General features: G+C 37.5%; 1 protein-coding gene across 4 annotated transcripts in view; it reads left to right on the forward strand.

Moving 5' to 3' along the window:
* Nucleotides 1-14,237: 14,237 nt before the first annotated feature.
* The window catches only part of znf618 (zinc finger protein 618), a 50,262-nt gene continuing 46,758 nt past the window's right edge, over nt 14,238-17,741 (forward strand). For 3 of the 4 annotated variants that reach the window (XM_085279732.1, XM_085279736.1, XM_085279733.1), the window contains exon 1: nt 14,239-15,090. The gene's annotated coding sequence lies outside the window, so the exon portion shown is untranslated. Of the gene's footprint in view, nt 15,091-17,741 lie in introns of all 4 variants that reach the window. The other variant, XM_085279735.1, reaches the window with a different exon arrangement.

The raw sequence follows: 17,741 nt of genomic DNA on the forward strand, positions 1-17,741 counted from the left end.
TTAAACGGGAATCACAAGAAAGCAACACAAATAACAACAACAAAAAAAGTCTGTTTTTCTCTTACAGGTCACCGCTGCAACTAATATGGCGTCCACCTACAAATCACGAGCAGCTAAGCATCTTTTTTTTAGGGCTCCCTCTGGACACATATATCTTTAGTTGTTTGTCATCTTCCATTCAAAACACAAAAGACAAAACCAAGCTGCACAAGAGGATCATGAGTGCTGGTTACACAGAGGCTGATGAATATGGAAAATGAAGCATAATAGAAGCGGCTTCAAAGAGCAATATACTCCTCTGAGCAGTGAATGGTCAAGCAAGCATGTTGTTATTCAATCTGTCACAATGTTAGAGGGTTACAAAAAGGGAAGGACAGATGAGGTGATGTACACAACACAGAACTAATGGTGTTAAAAAACAAAACACTATTGGTTTAAAAAGCTGCTATTTCAATTTTAATAAAATCTTAATGCGTGTTTGTGAACACACACTTGGTAGCAATGAGGAGGGAAACTGCATTTTATAACCTGTGGAAAAAACCACAGGCTCTGAGTGGTGCAGTGATTATCACCACTCTCTCTGTGTCTGTGCGTGTTCTCTCCGGGTACTACTCCTTCCCATAGTCCAAAGACATGGATGGAGATGGTTAATTAATGATTCTAAAGTGACCATAGGTTTGAATGGCAGTCCATCTCTTTCTCTTAGTCCTCTGAGAGCTTGGTGACCTGTTCTGGGCGCATCCTACCTCTCGTCCTATGACAGCTTGGAAAGGCTCCAGTGACCTCCCAGCAATCATGAACTGGATAAGCGAAAGACAATAGATGGATGGGCATGGTAAAGAAAAATTGCAATATGTCACCCTGGAATGTAGAGGATAGATTCCAACGTAACTTATAACCAGGACTCTGGAAAACAGAGTAAGTTACCAACGAATATGAATAATTTAGTTCAATTAAATTCAAATTATTTATACAGCGCCAGATCACAAGAACAGTTGCCTCGTGGTACTTTGTGTTGTAAGGTGAAGCCCCTACAATAATACAGAGAAAACAGAGAAAACTCCAACATTCATATGACCCCACCTATGAGCTAGTGCTTTGATGACAGTGGGAAGGAAAAACTCCCTTTTAACAGGAAGAACACTCTGGCAGAACCAGGCTCAGGGCGAGGTGGCCATCTGCGGCTACTGGTTGGGGGTGAGGGGAGAAAGACAGGACAAAGACACGCTGTGGAAGACAGCCAGAGATTAAAAATAATGATTAAGTACAGAGTGGTGTATCAACAGGAGGGAAGAGATAACTAAGAGATGGAATTAGCCACCAGTGAAACAAGCTAGGTGATGGATGTGGAGTTCATTAGTCTGAACTCCACAAATAACAGACTCTGATTAGATTTAAATCAGAATTATGTGATGCTGCTGTGTCCAATCTTGCAAATATAAATAGAGTGAAAGGCTATTACAGTGCTAGCTTCTGTATGTAAAGATCAAAGAGATTTATATTATTAACAAAATAGCAAATTAAAGAGTTTTATGGCGTCTCTTGACTTTGTAGTCTACATGTCCTTTTATAGCATGCCTCCTGGGCTTTCTGCCTTTTGCTCTTTTATCTTCTTCCTTTCATTTTCTGGTGTTGCATCATTTCTCCCCTTCTTCTTTTCCCTTTCTCCTCATTTAATCATTTACATGCTCAAAATATAAAATCTTTCTATTTTAAAAATCAGATTGCACATCAAACATTACTTGCATTGTTTTAAATACAAGGCTTTACTGAAATCTTTACAATACCGATAAGGTGAAGTGGAGTCATGCTTTCAGGTTCATTTAAATCATACAGCAAACAGAACTGATTTGATTTGGTTTGAGTTAACACAATGAAAAAGTTTGGTCGACTCAAGGGCACATAAATTACTTGGTTGTCTTTTAGCTTCCCGGGATTGAATAAGATGTCTTTTCTCCGTTTCCGTTTCTCACACTGCCCACAAAAATAGCTCCTGCAGTGTTTACAATCTGTCCACTAGCTTAAGCACAAAGAGTGCATTTGTCCTGCGTGGCAGGAGTCGGTTGTGTGGATCAAGCAGAAAACAAAACCAGCTTTTTTAGAATTTGTAGAAAAAAGAAAGAAAGGAAGCCTTGTTTTAGCCCATCACCAGTGTAGCTAGTCTGTGGAAATGGTAGGAAGGGACTTTGTAATTGCTACTATATCATAATTTAAAAATTGCAAATAGCATTTAAATATATTTACACTGAAATATTGGAGAAGTTACAAGTAGACAAACCAGTTTTACCCACATAAGATGCAATGCATCAGAAATCATATGATGATAAAAGACTGCTTTAAAGGACATCCATGCTCACCAAGAAGACAGACAGACAGGACGTAAGAAGTCTGACATGAACTCTGGTGGCTCATAACTGTTGCATCACTCTATGAATTGAAACCTCGCTGGATTCTTGAGATGCTCAGTCGCTATTATAAAAGCTCACTAATGAGTTTCCATTTATAGACAGTTAATTTATATGATGTCAGTGCTCAGGTCAAGCCAACACACACACACACACACACACACACACACACACACACACTTTATCTCAGAGGAACTCATCCTAGTGGGTAAATGTACGAATACCTTAAGTCCTTTTCTAATTTACAACCCACAGTCCCCAAAACATTGGCATTAAATAAAAATATAATGCAATGATCTGCAAATCCTATAATATCATGTCTTTTTCACAACAGAACAATGAAAACATATTAACAATTGAAGTGTTTGAAGTGTTTGAAGTGTGAAAAAGTACCATTTTAACAAATATATTTGATTACTTTAAATTTGATCTCAGCAATAAAAACGTTGGGACAGGACCATGTCTACAATTCAGATGATCCCCTCTTCTTTTAACAACAGTGTGCTAACTATAGCAAACTACCAAGGAAACCACCAGCTGGATTTCTGGGAGAGGAATATTGTCCTGTTTTGTCTAAATGATTTCATTAGAGAACAATCTGGACTGCAGGAAGCCCAGTTCAGCAGCCTGACTCTTCTACTATGAAGCCATTTTACCTTAGAAGATGCAATATGTGGTTTAGCATTGTCTTATTGAAAAAGATGTCGTTTGAACAGGAGAATATGTTGCTCTAAAATCTGCATATACCTTACCTCAGGATTGATAGTGCCTTTCCAGATGTGCAAGCTAATAAGGCAATAATGCACTAGTCAGAGATGCAGGCTTTTGAACTGAGCACTGATAACAATCCAAATGGTCCCCTTAACTTTTTAGTGCAGAGGATGCAGAGTCCATGCTTTCCAATACAATTTCAAATTCAATGGATTAGGGAGTTGCGGTCACAGACCATGGTTCCTAGAAGTGTTCCTGAGCCCATGCAGTGATTTCCATGAATCATGCCTGCTTTTAATGCAGTGCCGTTGGAAGATCCTGAGCATTCAATGTTCATTTTACACTTAAATATTTCTTCATATTCTAAGAATTGTTACAGTCTTTGCAAATTTATGTTCATGAACATGATTCTGAATTTTCTTTTTTCAACAATTTGTCGATACACTCGTTTGCAGATTGGTGAACCTCTGCTGCTCTTTACTTCTGAAAAATTCTGGCCACCTTACTAATCGGTTGCCAGTTAACCTAATTAGCTGCAAAATGTTCCTGCAGCTGTTTCTTTTTAGAACCACTTGCTATTCCAAGCCTTTTGTGGTTTATGGGAGCGGTTCTTTTCAGCCCAGATCAGTACACAGAGATTTACCTGGCTACTTTTTTACTGTATTCAGATCTTAAAGTTTGACTTTTATTAACAACAACTGGCTGTTAAGGTTATTAAAAAACCACCAGAACAGCAAGTTTACATGTTTCACTGTTAAACCATTAACAAATAATTCTAATAATCATTTACCTATAGTACAGCAATTGTTTACAAACCATTTCATGGCCCTTACATAGACCCAATTAAAACATTTTTTCGTGACATGATAATAGTACGCTGTAATCATTAACCTTTGTAGGAGCTATAAAGAAGGTATAAATAAGCACTATTATCTTTTATTATATTATACTGACAAATATATAATTCTATTTGCAGTAAAACTCACACAAGCACACAAGCACGCACTCACACACTTGCACAAACATATTGCAACTTGAATCATCTGCTGTAATGTTCACTTGTTACCACTTTAACAGAGGGTCATTCATTGTGCAGATACATTCCACATGTTGAAAAGAAGCCATCTATGTGTTTTTTTCTATGAAACTTTGTCACCATCTGCAATTTCTGGCAAGTATAGTACTCTCTGTGCAGATGGAAAAATGTTGTTTTTCTTCATACTTGGGGCGCATTGTAATCATATGGTATTCTAACTTGGCTGTTTTCCTGGTTTTGTTCTCCCACAAGTCATGACAGATGGTGTATTTAGGTCACTTTCACTGTTTTCAATAACACTAAAATCAACTGATCTATCAGGCTTTCATTTTATTTGGAAATTAACTATGTACCCCTTTATTTAAAAAAAACAACCCTCACAGGCTCAAACGGTTTAATCTTTAAAAATAACAACTATTAGAGATCACATATGTTGATTTTGAAATTTTCATTTGCCCTTTTTGTCTTTCTCCCATAGGACCAAAAATGGGTCTGATTTTAAGATGACGTGCTCTTTCTGACAGAAATGTATTCTGATAAGGCGCTGTTAAGTGTTCCAATAGGCTCACTTATCCAGTGGTAGGAAAAGTTAATTATGGCTCCAAATACCTCAAAAGTGCAAAAAAGGTCAGCTATCCTTCCAACTTTCCATAATATGCATGTCCTCGTTTAAAGTAATCTGAAAAGAACACTCGCAGGTATAAAGGAACATTAAGGAAAACTATTAAATACAAAACATTAATAATTTTAGTTTCTAATAAGACTTCTCAGTAAATGAGAATGTTACACACCAGAACAGATAAAACATCAAAAATCTATGAAAATGACACATTTTATTAGTATTATAAAACAATAAGTTTTATTATTTTATTATTGCTAACTTAAGGAGGCATTAAATGTGATATTAACCTTGACTGTAGCATGAAATGCGTTGTATTTTCAATGTCTGTTAAAATATACTAGTGTTGCAACATGTAATAAAAATTGATATTAAAATATACTGAAGTAGAAATAGTGTTCTAAATCATCCCAGTAATCATAACTGGATAAAGTTTACTAACACAATAATACAAATATCCCAGAAACTCAAAGCTCTGGGTCCAAAACAGGGACCATGACAGCTTTGTTAAGCAATGTTGAATATATTGTGTTATACTGTAAAATAAACCCAGTGTCACCCACATATGAGGACATACTTTAATAAAGAAGAAATGAAAATAGTGTTCAAGATTAAGTAATGCAGTAATGACTTCCTGTTCAAATGTGAAGTTTCGGCATAAGGCCCAACTAATCGTATATAAAAAGTAGAAAAACAAAAATGCAATGTAAACAAGAGCTCAGATCTCGGGAGGATAAAGAAATATCCCAAAATTTTGAGAAGGAACACATTTTGCACAGACATTCAATGTATAATGCTGCCTTTGATGACATTCACTGCCCTCAAGGACTCAATTACCCTAACACAAGATTCAAAGTCCAAAAAGACAGTCTTTCTTCTGAGCAAAGACTGACTGCTCACACAGCAGATTGGTCAACTCGGGCAAATAAATTCAGTAGCAAAAAGTAAGGCGGAAACCAAGAATAGATACAGATTCATGTGGAGAAGGAAAAACAAAGGGCTTTAATGCTTCACATGTGGTAAGATGATCTGGCAGCTAGAGAGGGTAGGATTCAGACTAAATACACCAACAGTAAGAGGTGGGTGAGAAGTCAGACTAGTGGTCTACTAGACAAAATAAAACAGGAAGTGGAACAAAAAGACATGACCTAAGACAAAACATGACATCACAGTGGTTTGTAGCAAAAATATCTCAACCTCTTTTATATGGGTTGGGAGACATTCATGTCGCCTACAGGGTGAATTGTAACTGCTGTGGTCAAGTCTTGCAATGTTATACTGCATACTTTATTTTTTTTTAAAGATCCATTATTTCCCATCAGACTCAGCTATATTTGGTGTGTAGTGATAATTAGAAAATGTTGGCACACTGACAGACTAAATTAAGCTCCGGACATGGTAAGAGTAACCATGCAGAAACTGCAACTTTGCTATAATGCTTTCTTTCATTCACATGGTCATTTTATTTTTGGACGAGACTTTTTCAGCCAAATAGGAAGTTCATGCCAGTGATGAAGACTCGGAGAGATTAGATCAGTTTTGTTGGCAGAGTGAGTCGTGTTTTGTGCACTTTTCAACTTTCAGAATCAATCTTTATCATATAACTATTTGAGTTTACTCAAATTGAAACCAGTGTTTCCAATTAAAAAGCTTAAGCAGGGGGCTATTTAGTAAAAGAAGGGCTCCAGCTGGTGAATTCAAACCCAGGGCTTTCTTGCTGTAACTGCTAACCACTGCCCACTGTGCTGTCATTTTATATATATGTATTTATTGATTATTTAGGTTTGGATGCTTGGCTCAAAATGTTCTTTTTGATTATATTCACTAAAGTAGAGCTATATTTTGATTTCCTAGTGATCCTGATGATTTAAAGTGGAGGCCTTTACACTGTAGTGACCAAGCATAAAAACATCATAGAAGTACATACAAGATTTACTGTAATTATCTTTGGAAAGGGCAATAGTGTAATTAGATATACTTTAGGCCACAGAGGTTTACTGCACAATGATTCTGTGTTTTATTTTTAGTTTCTTCCTCAGCCTTTTTTTTGGCTTGTCCTGGATATGAACGCGTAGGCGATTTCAGTCAGTGACTACCCTGTCATAACTATAATTACAATACTTACTTCTCCTCCCTCATCAGGTGCTTACACTGCAAGTGAAGAGATCCAGTTAAGGCTATAATGGGCTTTTTTGTGTTTCTTTTGTGTTCTCCTCAGAGTTTGCAATCATGTAAAAAGCAAAACAACGAATAGCCTCTGATTATCTGCAGGCTGACGCTGAATAGAAAGTGACCAAAATATCTTTAAAGCAGTGCTTATGCTATTGTGTAATGATTTTGTTAGAGTATAATAAGTTAAATGTTGCACCTATGCAGCTGAAGCATAGCTTTTCCATCCAAAATATGACTTGAGTCATGAAATCAGCATTATTTAGAGCATATGGCATAAAGAAAGGATATAATCTGAGAGTTGAAACATCGCAATACTGTGGGTAACAACAGCTGTTTCTTCACAAAAGTACCAATTCATGTTTTGCTTGGGGATCAAATACTTATTTCATTCAGTGAGATGTAATTTATAACTTTTATGTATTGACTGATATTGTTTCCCTTTCCAATAAAATGAAATTACCATAAAAATGAGAGATTTTTCATTTCTTCGTAAGTATGCTTACCTACAAGTCAGTAAATATTAAGACGTCATTGTTAATAATCACATGATTCTTCTAGGCTTGCAAGGCAATGAAAAGAGTCTGTAGGGGCATGATGTACATTTACTTTCATGTTATTTTTTCATTCCATATTTATTTCTCTGGCTTGATTGCAGTGACGTATTTACTAGATTTACTTATTTACTTGTCTCATTATCTAGAAGTACTGAAACGGCTGCGAAATTAAACAGACTGAAAAAAACAGGTGCTTGTAGACATACTGTACTTATTAGCAGCAGTATGAAACAGTAATGAAGGTGTGTGTTTTCTCTTATTTATATTATATGTATTTTCTATTTTTTATAAAAAAATATTATATATTTTTATATTTTTTGTTTAATAGCAAGCTCAGCTGACTGCATAAAGTTATATAATAAATTAATTTTGATCAAATAATGCATTAATGACCAAACAACAAAAACAAAAAACAGCTGAGTGCTTCTTTAAATGTGTGGGACTAAAGCCCATACAAGCTTGTTTTTCTATCATCTCCTGAAGACAAACAAAAATATCCTATTTTTGATGATGGGCACACATTAGGCTCAACCAGACTGCATGATCATAACCAACGCTGGACACAGAGTGCCCTTGAGAAAAACCTACAATTACCTGTGGCAAGGTAAGGAACTGCAGCAAGGATTCCCACCTGCTTTTGCCTGTGGTCAACCAACAACTACTGTTTTCTTGAACCGACAATACATATTATATGAAGCATGAACTTTTACACCGTAATAAGTGTTCGCACTGAGGCATTTGATATTTTAATTGACAATAGGGGTGAGGTTACATCATTGTGTTTACTGATCATGCTGCAGCATAACAGCTGTTGTCTAAATGAATACTATTGTCATTCAGTAGTTTGCATTAACTAAGGTCATCTCCTATATTTATTCATGGATGAAAATAGCTCCAAAACAGAAATGATTGTGATGTACAAAATAATAGTTTCACATTGTGTACATCACTTATGCTAAGTACTGCGCTTGCTCTACACTCCGGCCTCCTTTTGTGCTTTTATTTGTCTGTTTGCACAGTTTGTACATCAGCTGTAAAAGAAACTATTCCTTCAATCTTCAAATACACAAAGGTGTAAATAATATTTTAAGGAATAAAGTTATTGGTGTCTGACTACATCATTGTCATGGCCCTGGTACTGCACATGGTGCAACCATGACGCTGTTAGCGAGACTGTCAGTAGTGTTATTCGGACACTTGCGCTTTTCTTGATATGATGAAGTGTGTCCATTGATGATGCTCAAACCAACAGCGCTTTTAAAATTCAAACTGTAAAAAGCAGTGAAATGGACCAAACCAGGTTTGTTGTGACACCACACAAGTTATGGAAAATATTATATTAATTTGTTCATAAACTACATAATGATATCCTCATTAAGAAATAGTTAATAGTCCACAGGCAGCCCCTTGACACCTGTTGCTATGACTATCTGGTTGTTCAGTGATGACGTGACGAATCCTACTTCCGGGCCTAAAGTAGTCTGCGTTTAATATGGCTTTTGTGTTGTTAACATGTTTAATGTTATGTATTTTCTTCTATTTAATCTCAAAAAGCTCCTAAAACAGTCAGTGATCACTGTTGACCTCCCTCGGCTTTTATTACCGCTAATCATTTATTTAAGCTCAGTTTTTAAAACCTTAGGATGTAACTACAGCCCAGCCCATGCAGCAGTATATGAATGACTAACCTCGTATTGTGGATGGATTATCTCAGTTGTTCTCCTGGCTGAAGTTTGTTCCTTTTACAGCATCCTGCCATGCGATTACATTTGTTCCTGACCACCGAGAACACTCACGTTAACTTTTATCGAGTGGAAAAAAAAGTTAGCTTGTTTATGTTATGCTAACATAGCTGTGTCGCTAGCGGTCACGTAGCACATCGTTAAATACCAGCTAGCCAAACTTCAGTAACCCTACAAACGTCACTGCTTTTTAGTTTTCTGTCTTCATTTATGCTGGAAGTGATAGCAGAGCTGTACGTTTGAATTTGTTTCCAAAACCCCGCAGTCAGGACATGCTATATTGTATTTAGATAGAAGCTAGCGAGCTAACTTCCTGCTAACTTCTAACTCCGTTAAATGTCATAAATTCCGTTTTCACGGATGCCTGGATGTTAAACTCAATTGTTACACCTGGTAGAGCAGAACGCTGATCATTTTATTAAAGATGAAAGACTTTAGACAGTTTTTCAACTCTCAGTAATGCCATAGTGATCGTTTGATATATGGACCTGCAGCAGAGTTTAGGTCCAGACACGGCTAGTGACGTCAGACTGAACAACCGGATTCCATCCTTTTAAAATGAAACCTTTATATTAATCCAATTACACTTGTAAAATTTCATGTTCGTTGTCTAGCTGACAACATCTGTCCACAGACACACAAACATACTATAGAAACACCTTTTAATCGTCTAAATAATAACAAAGGCCACTGCGATCCAATTTCGCCATGATGACACAGGCACACAGGCGTTCGAGATCAAAACGGTACCTAACGTGCTTTTAGCAGCTGAAAACAATGCAGGTAAGAATCCGATCACTGAATGATCAACCACTGATGATGAGAACATGTATTTTATTATTGTTTAAAATAATGCTTCATTGACTTGAAAGGAATTTAAACCCTGAACTTTCACTGAAATGGGACATGAACTACAAAGGGTGACTTATTTTTGATATAAAAGTGTTACAGTTTGATCTAAATTTGCAGACTGATATAGAACACAGGCTGAGGTTAGCTGCTCCAAAAGGCAAAGCATAAGTCCAAAGGAAGAAACTACACACAGAGTCCAAAATGGAGCCACAAACTAGAACAACCAGACCAAAGAATCACACAGAGACTCTCTGATGAAGACTAAAGGGAAGACAGCAACTATAAATAGACAGAGAAGGTGACTGGGGCAGAGAGGAGACACCTGGGAAACATACCTGACATTAACAAAGACAATGAGACAGGGGAAGGAAAACTAAATACCAAGCGCACAAGACAAGAGAGCAACAAAATAAAACAGGAAATACCAAAAACGTGACAACACCGGACACAGAGACCAAGAATTAATCATGGCGGAAACACAAACGAGAGACTAAACTGAAACTCAGGAATTGAAACTAAACTATATACGGTAAATAAGATGGGACGAAACTGCCAACACATAACAACACATAACAACAAACAAACCAGTGATTGATAGAAAATAATAAATGTCAAACATATCTCAAAGGTCAATAATTCAGAACATGAGGTTGAAACCCCCCCCAAAACCAAATGGGTAGGTGTGTTTTTCCAGTTTTTTCATCAATTTGGGCGTTTTTCAGTCCAACTTAAGGTGCTACTGACTGTTCAAGTTGGAGAAATGAATAGGAAAGTTAAATGTCTAGACAGGTATGTGTTTGTAATAGACACATGTCTAGGGTATACCACACCTTTCACCTGGTTACAGCTGGGAGAGGCTCCAGCATCTCTTTACCTCTGAATGGGTAAGCAGTCATGAAGATATATGGATGATGTTGTTTGGGCAACTGATTTTTACAAATTAAATGTTTGCTTCTTAGGTTTGGTATATTGTGTATGTAAATATAATCATAAGAGAAAAGTGACCATGGCTGTGGTAGGGAACCGTTAATTAAAAGGTATTTTCTTAAATTCTGTTTGTGTTCTGCACCAAAACAGCAGCAGTTTTCTGAGCTGCTGCGTATCTCTCCGGTCCTTTCTGTGGCACCAAAGCACATTTTCTCTAAGTTGTTCTCCCTGTGCATGTTATTTTTGTCAAATTTTTGTAAGGCCTAGATTGTTGTATCCAGAGTTGTGGGAACTGTCTCTTAATTTATGCAAAGCTCCTGAGCATGCAGCAAAAGGTCTGGTGGCTCTCAAACCCAAGTAGGTCACTGGGAAAAAATAGCATCGTTGTTGTCGGCTCCTCTCACCTGTTGGTTCCTCTGTAACTTCAAAGAATGTTTTTCCTTAAAAACTAGGTTGGGAGGAGGTCAGGCCAACCTTGAGTGCTCAAAAAATGGCAGCGTGTGTTGTAATATTTGGGACACAGTGGTTGCTATAGTAGGTTTTATCCCACATTTCTGAGCTGTAATGTTTTTTCAGCAAATAGAAGAGTTTTTCCCCCCTCTCCTTCCATGAACAACTCTCTCATTCGTTTTCCATTTCTCGAAACACCACTCGGTCTTGGCAGACTTGCACATTTGACCTCACCAAGTGCCCATGATGTCATCGTAGCATTAGAAACAGAGAAACCTCTTGTGACAACATCAGGTAGCTTTTGATTCACTGTACAGTGCACAATTGTTTTCAAAAGTAAAGCACATTGTTGTTTTGGTTTTTTTTGGTATGAGATTTTCTTCTTAAATAAACTGAAAACTCACAAAAATTGATATTTGCTATATTTGAAGTTTCAGCATCGCTGAGTGTAAATATCTTCAGACCAATGACAGACAAGAATTAGTGCACTAGGCACCACATTTATGGGTGGCACTGTGGTTGTTTGGTTATTGCTGTTGCCTCACAGTAACACAGTACTGAGTTCAAACCCTCTCTGAGACTGTTCTGTGGAGGCTTTGCATTGCTGTGGCAAGACAAGCATGTTAGTTAAAGTGGTGATTTTAAATTTGTGCTCGAACAATAAAGCGCTGCATTTTATGTTTAAAATGTGGCTTGTAGTCTAAGAAGAAAAACACAATATACATGTGAATGCATTACATTTGGATGAGCTTTAAATGTGACTGAAAGCCCACAAAAACATGTCCATCCTCAGAATGCTAAAGAGCAAACATCTGTCATCAGCAGATGGAGACAGTGAGCAAAAAAAGTGTGAGCAGGTACTGTGTGCACATACATGTTGTACTCACAGGGCACTGCATTGTAGCAGTGGAAGGGGCTATTGTCGGTATGCTGGTGCCCTCTGCTGGACAGAGATGATAAATGCAGTAATTGCAAGAAAGCGGGGAAACGTTCTTGAAAGGCAAAATTCAAAGCTTTTAATGTAGATTGTAAATAATTAATAATATCACTGGTGAAAACACGCACACACATACACCCCTCATTCCCATGTACATGCTGGAGAAAATAAGCATCCAAAACACCTCGGCACATGATGAAAACAGCATCTCAATAATGACAGAAAAGCAAAATACCGGGAAGGATTCATGAACTTACATCATGTAATTACTTTGTGAATACAAAGGGGTATTAATTTCTCTGTTGAGCAATGAAAACATAGTCTAATCTTCATGCTGAAAAAACAAATCTGATTTTAATTGATATTACATTATGCTATACACCCATGAGGACAGGAAAATGAATTGTCATATTGGACCCCGCTCACCCCACCCACTCTCACAGTTTCTTGTGTTGTTTTACAGTAATAAATCATAAAATCAGTGAACATAATTAGAGTTAGGGTAATTAGGGAAAAGGCTCTACAAATTGATTTAGTACAAATGTACCACAGTAACACAACACAAAGTAAGTGGTGCATAATCACTCACATACTTCAAGTCGATGCTTAGGAAAGGCGTCTCTTTTGGAGAGCGCTGACAGCCTTTGTTGTATATCTGCTTTTCACATCTTCCACCACCTTGCACATGGGGCATAAGCTGACATTTATTTCCCTCCATTTCTTGTTTGAATGAGGCTGTTACCATGCAGCTCCATGTTTAGGGCTGTTAGCTTCTCTCAGGTTGCAACTCTTTTGCAGACCCCAGCATCCTGCAGGATTTTTCTGTGTTGTGTATTCACTTGATCTTCTGCATCCTGCTGCAGCAGAGAAGCATCAGCATGATGCCGCTTGCATCAAGAGTCATAGGGAAACGATTTTTCTGCTGACATGCAAAATGGTTAGAATTTAACACCCCCCCACAGCCCCAGCAACCCACTTTCAATCCATCCATCATGAATCTTTTGGAACTTCCGAAGCACTCTTGCTTTTTGTTTGCCACATTGCTGTAAAAGAGAATGCCTGGGCAGGTGTTCAGACACCTGCAAACCTCCTGCAAAGTTCTGCACCCCTTTTACACAGATTTTCAGATTTTTATAACATAAATGCAGTAACTTTATATTTCTGGTTGATCCCTCACTGTTGTCTGGGAGATGTTTTTCATCTCCTTCTTTGCAAGTGGATTTGTAATATCAGCAGGTTTATTTTCTTTAAAAAACAACAACAACTTTTTTCATCATATGTTTAATTATCTCTTTTAGAATCTGACTTTTGGGTTTACATTTAAATAATAAGTCACCTTCTTGATCAATTATATCACTGTAGAAAACAAACAACCCCACATAGGCAGATTCATTAATAATGGATAATAATAGATAACATATTTTGTATAGTATTTATCTTCTGTCAAACTTGACCAAAAAGAAACATTCAGTTATTCCTTAAAATGGTTTGAACGTGTTATTATTATTATTATTATTATTATTAGTTGTTGTAGTAGTAGTAGTAGCAGTAGTATAACACCGAGGCTAGTACTGTGTATTTTGAATTCTTATCTAGTTCTAAAAACTCAACCCCACGTTTACAGCACATATCTACATGACAAATGTATTAAACTACCATGAGTTGACAGCATAGACCGGTTCTTGGGCCAAATACTTTGTTTCTGGAAACAAAACTAAACAATTTAAAAAGGAAAAAAAAAAGAATAATTCTCAGAGCAAGGTTTTGAGAACAAAAAAATGTTGGCCAACCAAAAGCTTTCTCTTTACAAATACTCTAAACAAACCTTGCTGAGACACTGCAGCAAACGTGGAGGATTTGGTGAAAATTACTGACCCTTGCTGTGATTGTTTGTCAATACTGACTTTGATTTTTTATTTATTTTTTTTGCTTAACTGCGTGCGTTAAACAATCAGCATCTTTATAGCTTTAAGAAAAGGGAGGGGGAAAGACGTGCAATGAATAGCTCCAACTTTTCTATCGATTAATATTAATTCAAGCATCTGGAAATTGGATCATTTATGTGAGTTATAGTTAAGTTAAGTTAGGTTATAGACACATAAATAATTGTAAGATAATTCTGCAAATAAAGCAATTATTACACAGTTCAACATCACAAGGCGTCTGCTGTTATAAAACTTATTCTGAAGTGAGAATATTTTCCTCTGCGTAATTTCCAGTCGCTTTTCCCCGTGTAACTTCACAGTCGACCAACATTTTTTTTCTGTCTTCTTCCCAGACTTTTTTTTCTTTTCTTTTTTTTCACTTTTTTTTCATGTGGGCTAATATACAGGCCGGTACTGCAATTTCGGAATCTGCCCTTGTATATGGCGGACGAAAATTTCCACAGGAGGAACCGCAACACAAACCCCCCTGTGCAAGGCAGAAACCGAGAGCTTGCACGGACCGACCAAAGCTCGGCAAATTCACGACTCATTACGCCATTACACTTTACTAAAATGTAACGCAGCGAATCGCGGAGGGGGGAGAAAAACGCGGAGGTGATTTTTTTTTTATCATTTTGAATTTCTCATAACTAATTCACAATTTTTTTTTTGAGGAAGCAGTTGTGCAGTCACCTCTGGTCGGGGAGGGAAGATTTCTGGAGCGCCAGCCTGTTTCGCATGAGCTACATCGTTTTTGGAGGTATGTCAAACCGCTGTTTTCTATTTTTTTTAAATCCTCAGTTAATTCAGAAATGTAATTTTTTTTTCTTTTTTTTTTTTTAGAAATTTCAGTAGCGAGTGTTAAGTTTCGGCTCCCTCCACATTAGCAAACGATAGCTGCCTGGCATTAAACCGGGTGCAAGCTGTGAAGCCATCAGAAATAGACCTAATCTGTTGATGTTTTTTTTTTCTTTTTTTCCCCCTTTTTGGGGGGGAGGACTAAATTTTAGCAATGAAGTTTCTGTTGAACTGCTGCTTAGCCGTGTGTACACCCAGTTCGCTCGCATATATGTGTACGCCACCCATGTTTAAAACACAGTTTATTCGGGTAGAGCGAAGGGGGGGAACCGGGCGATAGTGGCAACATGAAGGACGATGAGGGGAGGAACAATCTGAAACACAAAAACCTCCTGCAGCCATGTTTTGTGAATTTTTTCCTGCAAATTTGAGCAGAGCTTCAGAGTTGCTTCCCTGGCACTGCTTAACGCCGGCGTTACTTTTGTGTCGCATTTGACGTCTCGCTGTTCGCCGTTAGATAATGAAGATAAAACGCCAAAGTGTCGTCATGTCAAAATACATTTCGACTTTTTTTTTTATTCCTATTTTTTTGGAAGATGGGAGGAGGAGGGGGGTTGGAAACCGGGTGCTGTTGGCGCCACCTGTAGGCAGTCATTTTGGGAAATTAGAAATTGTAACGAGACTAGATGTGAGTGTTGTTTATTGAATTGTGTGTTAGTTTATCCAAACGGAGGCGAGCGATTACACGCTCTTGAAATCAACAGAAGGGATTAGTGTGTGATTGAGTCACATTAAGATGAAACGGGCAACGCGTTTAGTGTTTAATTTCTGCAAAACAGTCCTTTTTAAATACTTTTTTTTCCTGCTGTGCTGTCTTTTCTTGCATTCAAGTTGCCATTTAAGAAATTTTGCACACAAGTACCCACCAACTCTACTTCTGCTATTTCCTTTGGTTTATTTTTATTTGTGTTTTTTAGTTCCTTGCAAGTGTGATTTAATAATGAGGTACAATTTGTACTACTATTTCTAAAGACTAGAAATGTGTGAGTGAGGGGAAAAATAGCTATCCATAGTGAACTGAACAGCACTGGAAGAAGAAAAGAGCATGTCAGCATAATTTGAGGGCAGGAAAAACAATCACAACCAATGCCTCTACTGTTTATATTAATCCTGCAGACGCCAAACAGTTTCCCATCCTGCGTGGCTTGCTTTTTTTTTTCCTTTTAATGTAAGGGAAACTGCAGAGGCCATTTTGCTGTGGGTAATTTTAATGCTGACCTTCAAATCTGCATTCATTCGATTCAGCGAGCTGGCGGAAATTGTATGGGTGGTATGCAAAATCTGGGTGTAAATTCTGACCTTTTGCTGCAAAAGTCTAATCAAAATGCAGGAGTTCCAGTTAAGGCACAGAATTGAAGAGGGGCAACCAGTGTCATGAGTTTAATAGGGTTGGATCGCTGCCTTTCTTCAGTGATGCCAATGTTTTATTTGCAGAATACCTAAAGGACCAAGTAATAAGCTATAAAATACTCAAGAATAATGGTGCACTGTTGCAAAAAAGGGGAAAAAATGTTTTGAGGATTGGATTCTAGGAGTGTTCTCATTTTAAGGTAGGAGGAATGCAGGTCTGTCAGTACTTTTGATGAACAAAAGCTTCGTTTCATTGAGGCCGAATAGTTTGGATGGAGGGGTGAAACTTGTCTCTTCAGGCTCTGATGAACACAAGATGGTGAGGGATCATATCGCAGCCTGTGGGTTACAGGGTTTGAAGTATACTTGCTGCTCTGATTGTCATTAACTTGGTACAGAGGTTTCACTATCCATTCAAAGGGCAAGCAGTGCTACTCTGAGTCTCTCTTTGATGTCCATTTCTTTCCTTGCAGATGCATCTAAAAAACCAAACAAAGCCACACGTCTATTTTTAAGAACACCTTATGTTCTCCTGTTTTCTTAGTGGCATGTTGAAAATGTCTGAAAATGGCTTCAGTTAAATTAGTCTCCAGGGATTGGCTTTTCAGGGGTTGGAGTGCTGCATTAAAAAAATTCTGTGCATTCTGCACATATTTTTCCTGCCTCTTCCTTTGTAAAAATGAACCTTATTGGTTTCATGAATAATGCATAGGGATGTTCAATTGCTGCAGCAATGAAAATTAGGCCTGTTTACGTGCAGTGGTTATATACACAGAAGCTCTCTCTCTCTCTCTCGCTCTCTTTTTTTCTTCCTTCCTTGACCATTTCTGAAGGTAGAGCCGAGCCTGAGTAGCTTTTCTCAAAATACAAATTTTCAGCACAGCAAATCTCATTTCTTTGAGTGAAAAGGGGAGGGGTGAAACTCTGGTGGGTTTAATGAATCCATAAATCACAATAGTGCCAGGTTTGCTGCGCCTGCGTCAGTGTGCAGTGTAATTTTGATTTTCATCAAAAATTTAATCTGCCAGCCTACAAGGGTTTAGCAGCAGTCCGGATGCAGCCCTGAATTTCTAATTTTAGGGGCCTGATCTTTCAGGATTTATTTTTGTATAATTCAAGTCTGCTTTTCAATATCTCATGTTATTAAATTTTAATTCGTGGCATTAACATATAGATTGAAAAGGTTTTTATGGGTTTTTTTTC

The sequence above is a fragment of the Mchenga conophoros genome, linkage group LG7, assembly GCF_057382185.1.
Source record: "Mchenga conophoros isolate Kocher_MC1m ecotype Shallow Benthic linkage group LG7, M_conophoros_male_GT1.1, whole genome shotgun sequence".
Taxonomy (NCBI): Eukaryota; Metazoa; Chordata; class Actinopteri; order Cichliformes; family Cichlidae; genus Mchenga; species Mchenga conophoros.